The 12,577-nt window shown below is 42.5% G+C and overlaps 1 protein-coding gene across 4 annotated transcripts in view; it reads left to right on the plus strand.

The window, feature by feature from the left end:
* Window positions 1-12,577, plus strand: part of GRM3 (glutamate metabotropic receptor 3) — a 104,518-nt gene that overhangs the window by 26,881 nt on the left and 65,060 nt on the right. The window contains exon 2 of one of the 4 annotated variants that reach the window (XM_054631389.2): window positions 12,024-12,131. The exons of 1 other annotated variant lie outside the window; for it this stretch is intronic. The gene's annotated coding sequence lies outside the window, so the exon portion shown is untranslated. The remainder of the gene's footprint in view (window positions 1-12,023; window positions 12,132-12,577) is intronic. 2 more of the 4 variants (XM_077179198.1, XM_077179197.1) reach the window with 2 other exon arrangements.

The raw sequence follows: 12,577 nt of genomic DNA on the forward strand, positions 1-12,577 counted from the left end.
AATGTCCATGTTCCTTGATGGATGCCATTTCAGAAAAGCTGTGTGATGAATGTAGAAAATGCACTGTCCCAGGACACTGGCAGACAGAGTCCAGTATCTGAAACACAACATCTACAGGGATAATAGTAAGAGATGTGGCTGGTTTTCTTTGAGGGCCAGACACAAAGGTGATGCTCAGTATAAGAAACTGGTAGATAATGGATCCAACATTGCAGACAGTGGTGAGCAGCCTGGGATTTCAGACAATTCTGTGGGAGTGATGAGGGAAAATTCAAACCCACATGACAATAGTTTTAGGCAGAAAAAAATGCCCAAACCTTTAAGAGGACCCTTAAGTTGTGGATTTCCAGAAGCTGGGAAATTTATTAGGAAAAAAAAAATTGCTACATGTTTGTATTTTGTGTCATTCCATGCCACTTAGGGAATTCTGAAACATACAAAGGAAGGTGACAAAGGAAAACAACCAAACCTCTAAATCCAAGTAATGAGACAAAACAGAGAAAGCAATCAGCCAGATTCATCATCTTCATTTCATCCAATTTACACCCACTGTAGAGTTGACCCCTATAGGAAAAGAAAGACCAGCCAGTTATTGCCCAGTCATGTTGGCTATTACAGTCCCTCCCCACAGACCACTAGTGGTCCATACATTGATTTTGCAATCAGGCCAAAAGCAACATCCTTAACACCACGCTGGATTATTGCCCTGACTCTGACTCAGGGAACATTTCCTCTAGCTCTTGTGTTTTCCTTGGAGACCTTTCCATCTAAACATTGACCAAGCTCAACCTGCTTTAGCTTTTGAAATATGACAAGGTAATAAATCAGAGCCACAAGCAAGCAGGGCAGCTGTGCTATTGCAGTTAGAGGGAAGTGCCAGGACAGCTTCCCATTTCACACTGCCAGCAGCACTGTGTCCAAACCATACCCAAGGCCAACGGGACCCTTCCTGTGATCCCACACTCCAGGGGGTGGTGGGGAAGGGATACAGGTAGCCAGGCCATGGTTTCAGTGATTTTCAAAATTAACCTTGATGCAACAGCCTTTTCAAACATGCCATAGGACTCTTTAGGTACCACTCTTGCCTCGGGTTAGAAACCTGTCCTGTGCCCTGGGATGCTCCAGGCAGGAGGGAGGAGAACAGTAAATCCTGGTGTGCAACAGCACTGCACCACTGGCAAACCTCTGGTCAGTGGACAAGCCCCAGAATATAAATGTTAGATGTTAGGGAGAAATTCTTTATTTGAGTGTCACCCAGAGAATCCATGGACACCCCATCTTTGGAAGTGTCCAAGGCAAGGTTGGATGAGGCTCTGAGCAACCTGGTCTAGTGAAAGGTTCCCCTGTCCATGGCAGGGCATGGGAACCAGATGAGATTTAAAGTCCATTTCAACCAAAGTCTTTCTGTGATTCTTTGAAACTGTCTCCATGCTCAAAGATGCTGCAGCAGGTCCATCTCCTGCCCACCACAGCAGCCATTCCCACATAAACCCTGTGCTCCTTCCCACACTCCTCATTCCATTACAGTGCTTTTGAGGAAAAAGAAATTGCACATTTGGTTGTGGAGGAGCCATTGGGAGACTTCCAGATGAGTTTAGGGAATTTTTATCCAGCACACGAGTATCAGACAGTGGAGCTCTGCTCCACAGCTGCCTCACTGCCAGACTCCTCACGGCAAGGCTGGCAGACCCCAGCTTCCTGCTGGAAAGAGGAATCCTCCTCCAGGCACTTGCAGCCAGCTCACAGCTGCTGCTGCACTTTTCAGGGAAATCTGTCCCTCCACTGCCAGCACCAATCTGTGCACGTTTGCAGGTGTGACAAGTTTGCTTCAGATGACCTCTGGGAAGGCAAAAGCGTTGCCTTGAAAGTGTGTCAGTGATACCACTTAGCACATTTTCTACTTCAAAGTGTTCTACCAACACTAATGAAGTGAGCTTAAAAATAAGAGCTGAAAACACCCTAACAGCATGAAAATAATGCCCTGGAACAAGTATATAAGGAAGAAGGCAACAAAGCCATTATAAAACGAGGACATTTTTATTTTTTTTCTTTAATGAGCTTTCTTTACACAATCTAATTTAGAAGTAGCTCATCTGTTTAGCTGAAACCCTCCAGTCATTTTTTGAGAGCACTGAGAGGTAGAATATAGCAACTAGAGATGTAAAATTTCAGTTCTGTGACCCTGGTGGCCTGGGAGAATATAGTATTCTATTTAGGAAGCTCTTAAATTACTTCACTTATCACTCCAGACTATTTTTAAGATACATGTAAATGTATGGTACAGAGTCCCTCAAAGAAACAGTCAGCCCCTGTTTTGAAGCTCTGAGACTGAGGGACTCAGCTGAGATTTGACCAGGAGCTGTACACAGTCACAGGTGTAGTTTTGTTCTGAAAGCATCATTAGGACACATGTAGCTGTGAATAGATCAGAGAGGTTTGAACAAAGCAAGCAAAAATTGCCAAATCCAGGCTTCTCATAAGTTAGTCTCCCATTGCTTTTAATAGGGTGAGGATTTTGCCTGCTGGACTGAATTCCCAGCTCTACACTGAATCCACTGTAGCAGAAATCCCTTAATCTCTCTGTGCATCCTTCTCTCTGTGCTCTTTCCTATCTCCTCATCTGTGGATGAGAATGATACTAAAGTCTGCCTCTATGGGTATTATGAGAACTAATTAACTGAGTTTTCAGGAAAATTTCAGCAGCAAAGGCAAATTTCTCCTCTGTAGATAAAACGCATACACACACACAGATAGATACAGATATTTCTGTGTATTGATAGATATACACATATAATCTGGTATATATAATATACCTATCACCTGCCAGACCTCTCCTAATGTCAAGGCTCCTCTTTTCTCTGCCTTGTCTTCCTTTTACTGTCCCACTATTTTTAAATGCTGTACTTTATTCAAAGTCAGTGTGGAGATGTCAGGCAGGTAGTTATTAAAAAAAAAAAAAAAAGGGAAAGAAAGAAAAAAGAAAAGCAGAAAAGCCTTTGCCTTCTCCTTATTTAATAGCATTTTTGTTCTGCAACCATTGTTCCTGCCAGTCAGAAAAACTGCTTGGTTTTTAATGAAAAATCCTAACAGCAACAAATTGCAGCCCTCCCTTTCAACAGAGACATGCCCTTTGAATTTAATTATGCCTCAGGCAATGCATTACAACGAGCGTGTGATAAGTGACACCAAAAATCTTCCAACAAACACAGCAGATATCCCCCACTGGGCAAAAATAGCTGAATACCAGATTGCCAGGTTTGGTTGGAACTCACTCAGGGCCAGAATGTGCCCGAGTTCCCCCACCCAGGCTGGTCCCTGATCGGTCCCACTGATCCAGGAGACCTGAGCACTCCCTGCACAGCCCTGCAGTGTGGGAACCCAGCACATCCCTCTGGCTGTCCAGGATGGCCAGGACCCCTGCCAGGGGGCTCAGAAGCCCTGGCACAGAGCCCAAAACACCTGTGGGTTTGATTATGACCTGTGGAGCAAATTACCAACCTTAGATGAAGATCAGCAAGCCACGACAGTTTAGGTAGAATAATAGTGAAGTTATCATGGGGTGGAAAAGTAGATTTTGGGGTTTCTGGTATGGAGGTTCAGGAGGCAAGATGGAGGGAATTGGGCATGTCCAGCCTATCTCCTTCTTCTTCTTGGCCTCCATCTTCTGCTGTGATGTTGGCACTTTTGGATTGGTTTAGAGCAGAAGCTCACTGTCTAACATAGATGATAGGTATTGGAAAGTAATTGTAAACATTGTACATGTAGTTTTAGTATAAAGAGATAACACTGCCCTGGGGCAAGCAGAGTGCCTGGAACTGTCCTGCTAGACAGACCTCAGCAAAGCAAGAGAAAATTTTTTTATAGATTAGATACAATAAACAACCTTGAGACCAAGAAATTAAGAGCTCTGACTCATTCTTCAAGTGCCAAGCTGAGAAAAGAGACTTTCTAACTTTTCTCAGAGTCACTCTGACAAGTTAAACATCCTGACACTGCATCCTCTGCATCTCAGCTCCAGGAGAGCTCCAGCCTCCAGGAAGGGCTGCAGGACTCTGCCCTGGCAAGGACATTCCTGGAGGGCTGATTCAGAGCCCCCAGCAGGAGCCCAGAGGAGCCGGGGACAAAGGAAGTGGAAAAGTTTGGGAGGTTTCCTTTCCTCCCGGATTAATTTCTCACAAGCTGTGTCAACCATCCACAGTTAAACAAATACTTGAGATATCTATCAACATTTCCCATTTGGAGGGAGAGGCAGCACAGATTACCTTTGGTTTTGTTGTCTTGGGAGCTACCACAGCCAGCAAGAGGAGACTGCCTGGGATTTTTCTGATTGTTCGCAGAAGAAAATTTCCCGTGAAAACAAACACCCACAGCCCTGCCTGTAATGCAACACCAGGGTCAAATTCTGTCCTTTTACATCCTTCTGGATGCTAACTTGGGATAATGCAATGCCCCTGTGTTTCTTAGATATTCTGGGATGGCCAGTGACTCCCAAGAGGCAGCAGATCATAGAATCATAGGATCACTAAAGGCTGGAAAAGATCTCCAAGAGCATCAAGTCCAACCTTTGACCAAATGCCACCACACCCACTAAACCATATCACAAACAGACATGTCTACTCCATTTGGCAATCTCTGGTAATGCTGGTGGTGTACAATGGTTGGGTCTACTTATTATTGGGATGCAAAGTATTCATTGCAAAGGGAGAAAAGTCACAGACACCTTCCAACTGCTGGTGGGCAAATATCAGGACACGTTCTAGTTAACCTCAAAAGCCATATGGATGTAAACATAAAATGAAGCAATTCCAATCCTGCAGAGGGTTTCATTATTTCAAAGTAGCTGCATTGGACATGGTCTCTGTCTTCCATTTCCTTTCCTGACAGTACAGGTGTCTTGGCTTACTGATATTTTGAGAGTGATTTTTTATTTTTATACCAGATATAGCTGCTCTGGGTCTGAAGACCTTCTTGCTCATGTCAGGGAGCTGTTTCCCTGCTGTGGTACAGCTCTCTCGTGAGCTTCTGCAACAGCTGTTTTCATTGAAGTCTTAAAGATGAAAGACAGACAGACCTTTAAAAAGAGAGGGCTGGGATTCACAATCAAGTTATTGCAGTTTAATGTGTTTCTGTGCAGCAGCTGAGCCACACCAGCCAGCTGGGTTCACACCCTCAGCTTCAGTGAATGCAGGATTTAAACTGCACATCACCATGGCCTGAGTATGACTCTGGTCAGACATCCACAATAAATCATTCAATTTCTTGAGCACAGTAACACCATCATGTAACTGAGTTCTCCAGATATTTAAATGCTTAATTCTTCCTTTCACTACTAACTTGCCCTGCAACCATGGGCAATACCACCTCCTTAGCTTTCAGACTTCAAGTGTAAAATGAATATGAGGAGTGCTTACACAAAAGGGTAATATAAGAACAGAAATGAGAATCTATGAGGTGCTGAGATATCTGGACACCTGGCGTTTTAAACACCCCATTCTGCTAAGAGGAATTGGAGTGGCAGTGCTTTGCTTTTAGTCACCCTCAGTGCTCCTCGTCATTTATGCAGCTGTGGAGCTGCAAAATGACTTAAAGTCCTGTCTTTTTCCTGCAGTAAACAGAGGCCAACAGGGCTGCACTGCTCTACAGGAGCTGAGGAGCTGCATTGCTCTGTTGCACGTTTTTATGTGAACCTGTGAGTCACAGTTCCCGTACCAAAATATTTCCAAGTGCATCTCCTTTCAAAGATAAAATTTTCGGAGCTGCTGTCATGTGTCACACATAAACAATGTGAAGCATAACATCAAACACTTGGAAAGTGTGCAAGTACACCAAAAGGAAGTCAGGTGATTTACTGAGCTTTAGTTCAATATAACTGCATGAGTTTTACACCTAGAGGACTCGGGTTGCTGTAACTGTTACCTGTGAATAAAGCTTCCCTCTGGCAAGTGATAATTAATTCTTAGATTTTAGAAGTTTCTGAATTTCAGAGACCCCTGAGCACATTTGTATGAAGATTAGACATTGTTTCTTTTCTCCTTTTCTCTTTGAAGTCTTTTCTTCAAAGATTGCAGCTCGCTGTTCAGACTGCACAAATCCTCTCTTGACAGAGCCAGCTTTTCTCGCAGAGCCTTGAGTCTGACTCTGCTCTCCCTTACTCTGCTCTGTGCCCCATCAAAGAACAGAGAGATTGTCAGCACCACCTCGCTGCCAGTGGGGAGGAGAATCAAACCCTTTGCCAAGTACATCAAGTGAATTGCTCACCCCCTGTGGGGAAAATTTACCACCTAACAATGCAGTAATTGATATTGATGGTGTGTCTTGTTCACATTTCAATTTTTTAGAAACTTGTTTTCAGGATTGTGAGAAGCCAGGTTACAGTGATCAAAGGTCAAAGCCTTATTTCCCTGTAAAACAACTTCCCTGGGGCTATGCCTGATGTGGGAAGAAATTTGTGGTTTTGGAAAGAGATTTATACAAGACACATACTTAAACTAAAAAAAGACCAAAGATACTAAATTACAGGAGTGGGATTGTCTTCTTATTTGCACACCTATGAATTGTAAGCAACTGCTCAGATGCTGGAGAAATGAGCTCATCCACAATTTTAGTAGGAGTAGTAAGTGCTGGGCCCATAGAAATGCAGCTGAATTCTTAATGTTCACACCTTAGTTGAACTTCTCACTTCTCTCTTCTCAAGCTGTGCTCCTCTGACCTTGTCATGAAACAATATTTTGCTACTTCTTTTCTAATGAAAAAAGAAAGGAGAAGTGTTTGCTTTTCTTTTCTATCTCGTTGAACTAATTTTGGGAGGGGAAAAGGGAAGAAAAAAAAAAGAAAAGGGAAAGAAAAGGCATATATTCGTATAATCCAGGAATTCTTTTTTTTTTTTTTTTTTACAGTTTGGGATAAATAACCCCCATTAATGAAAAATTAGAAAACCAGTGTTCCACCTTTATAATTCACAGAATGCTCTAGCTGTGTGCAGAGCTGAATTTCAGGGTCTTGGTGTTAAATAGTACAAATCTTCAAATATTCCTACTGCTGCCTCTGCTCTCAGCTGCCCTCCCTCAGTGACCACTGCTGATAACCTGTGTGTGAGTTAGTGGGTGACTTCCTCACTGCTGAGGTGAATAAAAGTTTTACCATCCAGTCCAATTCTTGTACATTAAGTTTCTACTCAATGTGATCACTGAGATGACCCAAGACAAGCAATGGGATAAGAGGAAACAGTGTTCTACAGTCTGGTCAAAATTGACACCTTTCCATGTGGTAACATCATGGTTTTGGCCAAATGACTGCAAGTCATTGCAGAAGCCTTCACACTAAAAATACATGGCTGTATGTTCAGTGATGCAAATTATATTTTTCACACTTGCTCATTAGCAAGTGCCTTAAAAATACCCCAAACTCTCATAGGAATTGGAAAGTACCAGAGTAGTGAAGTGTCTTGCCCAAGACATCAGGGCAATAACAGAAGAGTAGAGGGTAGAGTTCTCTCTGGAGTAAAGCCTGGAGCACACATTCATCCCACCTTCAAACCACCCTTTATGTTACATTGCTTCCCAGTTTAGTGTCCCAACTGGTCTAGTCATGCCCTCTTAAGCATTCTTGACTTTTATCTCATATAATTTCACAGAAATTTCCTTTCGTAGCCTGACAAAAGAAATATTTCTAACTCTTGATATGAGTCTTTTATTTTTTCCCCCAAAATATTCAATGCACAGACCCAAAATTTTTGGTTACTTCTTGGAACTGGCCCTCTGAGCCCCGTGTGCCTCCTTCACCCACCTTGAATATTCCCAGCACAGCGCTGTGGTGGCCCAATGTGCCGGATACACAAGTGCAACTGCACCAGCAGAGCTCTCTCCAGGGGCCACAGGCCAGATGACAAGGAGCCAGGGAAGGAGGGTCACAGCTGAATGTCTTTGCCCAAGGGAAAGCAGACCAAAGAATACAAAATGTCGGCAGAGGGCATGCTGCCCTTGATTGAGCCCCCGCTGGCTGGAAACCCAGAATTAACAGCAACAACAACAAGAAAATTAGTAAGGCTTGCCAGCTGGGGAGAGACATCTGGCTAGCGATCAGAGGGGCATGTGAGTCAATTAATCCATCTCCGAGCTGGATTAGCACATTGAAACATGCTTCCCTTCACTGCTGCAGAGGGACCTGTTGAATGAGCTTTAAAGATGAATGGAACTAAAGAAATTTCATTTAGATGAAGAAAAATGGCTCTGAAGTAGTGAGTGGGTGGTTTTTACATGCCTTATGTGCTGCAAGAATTAAGCACAACTCAGAGAATTTAGGGCATGAAACAGCCATTTGGATACAAAAGCTCTTGCATTTCAGATCTCATTGATTTAAAATTTGTATCTTGATATCTGCCAATTTATTTCTCATGTTTATAGCATATCCAGGAAAAAAAGATACTACTGCTCAGGAAAAATAACTCTTTCAGTTCATTCTTTCACAACTGTGGTAAATCAAGTTACTGTCACCACAGAAGCTATTCCTGGGCTCTTTTGCTATTAAATGGAATGGCAGGACTGTTGCTCAAGGGTATCATGCTGCATTTAGATCTGGAGAGATTGAGACTCGGTCTCCACCTTCTCTGTCATTGCAGATCTATGGGACATGGTCTTAAATACTTTTCAGATTGTCAGAGATAGGACCTGAAGGGATGAGTTTGGTCACTGAGTTCAGTTCTTGCTGTCATGAACCATCAGGTCATATTATCCCTTCTTTGGAATTCTTCAGCTCCCTCGTAAATTTTGGGTTTTTTGACTGTTATTCCTGTAGTCAGAAAGCTTTTCCAAAACTTCATTCCTCTGCTGCTTAGAAACTTCTTTATAATTTCTACTGTCTGTTTATTCAGGACCAGGTTACAGCCATTTGTTCTAATTCCAGAAATGTCTTTTCCTCTCCTCCCTTCAGAGTACTCAGACCCCTGAGGTGTCCATGGACAGCTGTCAAAAACTTCAGTTTTCCTTTCACTAAGCTAAACACGTGAAGCCACATTTGTTCTGCCCTAAAACAGCCTCATCAGCCCCCTGTGTTTTGCAGTAGTCCTTCTCTATACCTATACCTACTTCAATTATTATTTTGACAATACATGGATCATAAACAAGTTTCAAATTATATCCTGTGCAATGGCAGAAACACCACCTTGCACCTGCAGAAAATACCATTTCTGTCTCTACTCTGGAAGTTGTATTCACTGACTGGGGAGCTTTCAACTTTAGGAAAGTACGAGGAATTTCTGTTAGCACCTGGAAGTTTATATTTGAGACCTGGTAGGAAGAGGCACATGAGTTTTCTCAACTGGGGGATGGTGCCCAGGGACAATCTTGATGCAGCTATTAGCAAAGCAAATTGAGTGCTGGGATACATCAGGAAAGATTTCTCCAGCAGAAGTGGTGGGGACTTTTTGTATTACTAATGAGCTAAACAGTGCCAGTGAAAAGACATTGACAATATAATCCTGATTTGCCCAAACTGAGGAATAGCTTGAATGATCCCTGGAGTTCTTTTGGGATGTGGCATTGTTCTGAATAATTCATTGACATGTGTGGGGACTTAGCACATAGTGGGGACCATTCACCAGATGCATTTCCAGCGTGGGCCCCCTTTTCCAGAGGCTGGCAGAGGCAGCTGGATGAGTGCCCACTACTGTGGCCTAATGATCTCATTGCCTCAGGGTGGTCCCACAGAGGTTTGATTGGTGAGACCAGACACAGCCATACACATGAGGCTGCAGCTCCTCGTGTCAAGGACTGTGCACAGTTCTGTTCATCTGTACTGGTGGCAGAGGAGCTCAAAGAGTGCAGCCACAGCTCCTAAACAGTGACAGACGACAGAATATGATCATTTAATGGCTAAACAGTCTCCAGCCACAGAGGTTTGACCAATTTAACTCTCCCAACACAGCTCTTGGGAAGAGGCAGGAGGCCATCTTAGCCCCAGCAGTATTCACATCAGATCTGTGGGATGGAACCTTCTAGTTCTGGAGCTCCAGAGATTTTGAAATGGCACAGCACAGCTGTGTCAGATGGTATCCAGATCAGAGTGGTCCATGACCCATCCGATTTGCTAAGATCATTTCAGCCAAACTGGCTCAGATATACTGAAGAACTACCTTGGTGATCAAAAGAATCCAGAATTAACTCTATGAGAGCAGGAAAAACCGATTTTGAATGCTTTTGAAAAATCTCCTTTATACTTAAAGAGAGCTTTATGTACAGAAACTGTCCACAGCCCCTGGGAATTTGGTTCTCAATTCCTTTAACTGGAGCATGTCAAATAATTTCAGCTGTCACATGTCATGTCTGAGAGACCGTGAGCTTTGACACAATATGTGTCAAATACACCTTCAAAGAATGCAGCACTTCTCTGGGAGGTAATGACAATTGCTGAGCATGATTTCCTTCTGAATAAATATGAAAACTTCACAGACATCAGTCAAAAAAATTAACTCTCCTTGAAGCCATTTCATAAGAAATGCCTTCTTTCCTCTGTCTCTGCTACCTCTCTCCTCTCTCATGGAAAATGCCAAAGTGGATAAGTTCAGGACTTACCTCTCAGAAAAACAAGGGGACCTAGAGTAATGAAAGTCAAAACTCACAAATATCTGCACATAACTAGGGTTGTATGAAGTTGACAGACATCCTGTCCCTGCTGCTGCTGTGTCACTCAGTGTCCATTACTGGCTATTGACTGTTCTCCAGGAGACAGTCCCAGAGATAAAGAGGGAAGGACTCCCTCTTGGCAAGGGTATGAAGCCTATTGCAGGGAGCATGTCACCCCTTTAGGACCCCTGCTTACACTTACATATTGCTTACAGTATTTGTCAGACATTCAGTTATCTCTTCAGAGAAACCAGGAAGGAGAAGAGAAGCATTTTTCCCCTTTTTTCTTTAAGCACAATGAAAAGACTCAGACCTGGTCCCCAGTTCAGGACCTGTTCAGATCAGAGATCCAACAAAGCAAACCCCTCTTTGTTAGGGGACCACCAACAGTTCATTCAACAGGAAATGTAATTTTAAAAGTGATCATAAATAGATATGTGCAGTTGAAAATAAGAATTTCAACATGAAATGCAGTTAGATATAAATAGAAGACGATCTAAATTTGTGGACTTCATAAATACATCCAAACTTACTCTCAAAGCCCATAAATGTGGTGAAAGGATTCCAATATTTTTCACATAACCAGTGGGGAGTATGGGACTTAGAGGGGCAAAAAAATGTCCCTACAATCACACTTGACAGAGAACTATGAATTCTATTGAGATTTCATGATCAGCAGATGATAAGTTAATCATGATGAGAGAAAAGAGTCAATTAGGACAGCTCTAGGAGCATGAAATAGATGTAAATATCCCATTATAGCAATTAAGAAATATTCCTTCAATATGGCACAGCAAGAGACACAGGGAAAAGACCAAGGAAAGAGAAGCCTGGCCAAGCTGGTTGTCACCTATGCCAAGTGCAATTGTAGAACTGTTTGCTGCCAGCAAACACAAACCACCAGCAGTGGCTATCTCAGAAGTGAGAAGTCTCTGATTCAAGAAGAAAAAACAAATGGGTATTTTAAATTTACCTGCAAACTGTCCTGATTTTACTTATCTCTAAAATAACCTGTGTATTCTAAAAAGAAAGTGTTCTTGAAGAGAGATTTTTAGTCTGTTTGATAGGATATTCAGCAGAAACTCTGGGAATAATAAAGGAGTGTTTAAAGCAGATTGCCTGCCTCATTCAGCTGTGTTATGGAGCTGATCCAAAGACACCCAGGAACTTTAAAAGGTGCTGGAGCTGGCCCATCAGTTTCTAGTACTAATAGGAACCGAGCTGTTAGTGTTTTTGCATGACATCCTGTAAGGAAAATCACTGGCATTTGGCTTACTCGGGAGATTTCACCATCTGTTATTGTAGAGACCCAATAATGATACAAAACACAAATAAGCAAAAAAAAAAACCCAAAACCCTAACACTCTGTCAAAGTTAGTGAGGTCTTAAAATATTCCTGCACAGGTAGAGAATTTGCTGGAGGAGAATCAACAGAGCACCGGGCTCAATTACATCCGAGTTTCCTGTGTAAGACCTGTCAAGCAACTCCCATCATCACGTCTGTAAGTGAGTGTGAGTAATGGGTTTTATTTAAATTCATGTGGTGTTTGCTACCTACACCCAGACAGACAATGGACAGATAGCAGAACAATGATCATTAAGAGGCTATCACTTAATTCTTGTTTTATTCTGCAGCTTGCCTGCCTTCATCAGTCTTCCCTTCTGAAGAAGTGAACACGTTCCTTCTGTCTCAGATGGAAATGCAATGGCCTATTATGCATTCATCACAAGTTTTCCATTTTCCATCCAAAATCATGACAGTGATACAAATATGAGAGCCCACAGAATTTGTTTCCAAAAGCATTCAGCTCCACACATATGTGTTTAGCTTTCTGCAATTGAATTTCTTATCCTCCAAAACACACAGCCAACTTCCTTCTATGTAGCAAATATAACATTTAAGGAGTTTATTTGTCTTACTGAAAACAATAGGTAATAAGTATGGTGATAAGGGCAGA

The sequence above is a fragment of the Agelaius phoeniceus genome, chromosome 5 (genome assembly GCF_051311805.1).
Source record: "Agelaius phoeniceus isolate bAgePho1 chromosome 5, bAgePho1.hap1, whole genome shotgun sequence".
NCBI classification, from domain to species: domain Eukaryota; kingdom Metazoa; phylum Chordata; class Aves; order Passeriformes; family Icteridae; genus Agelaius; species Agelaius phoeniceus.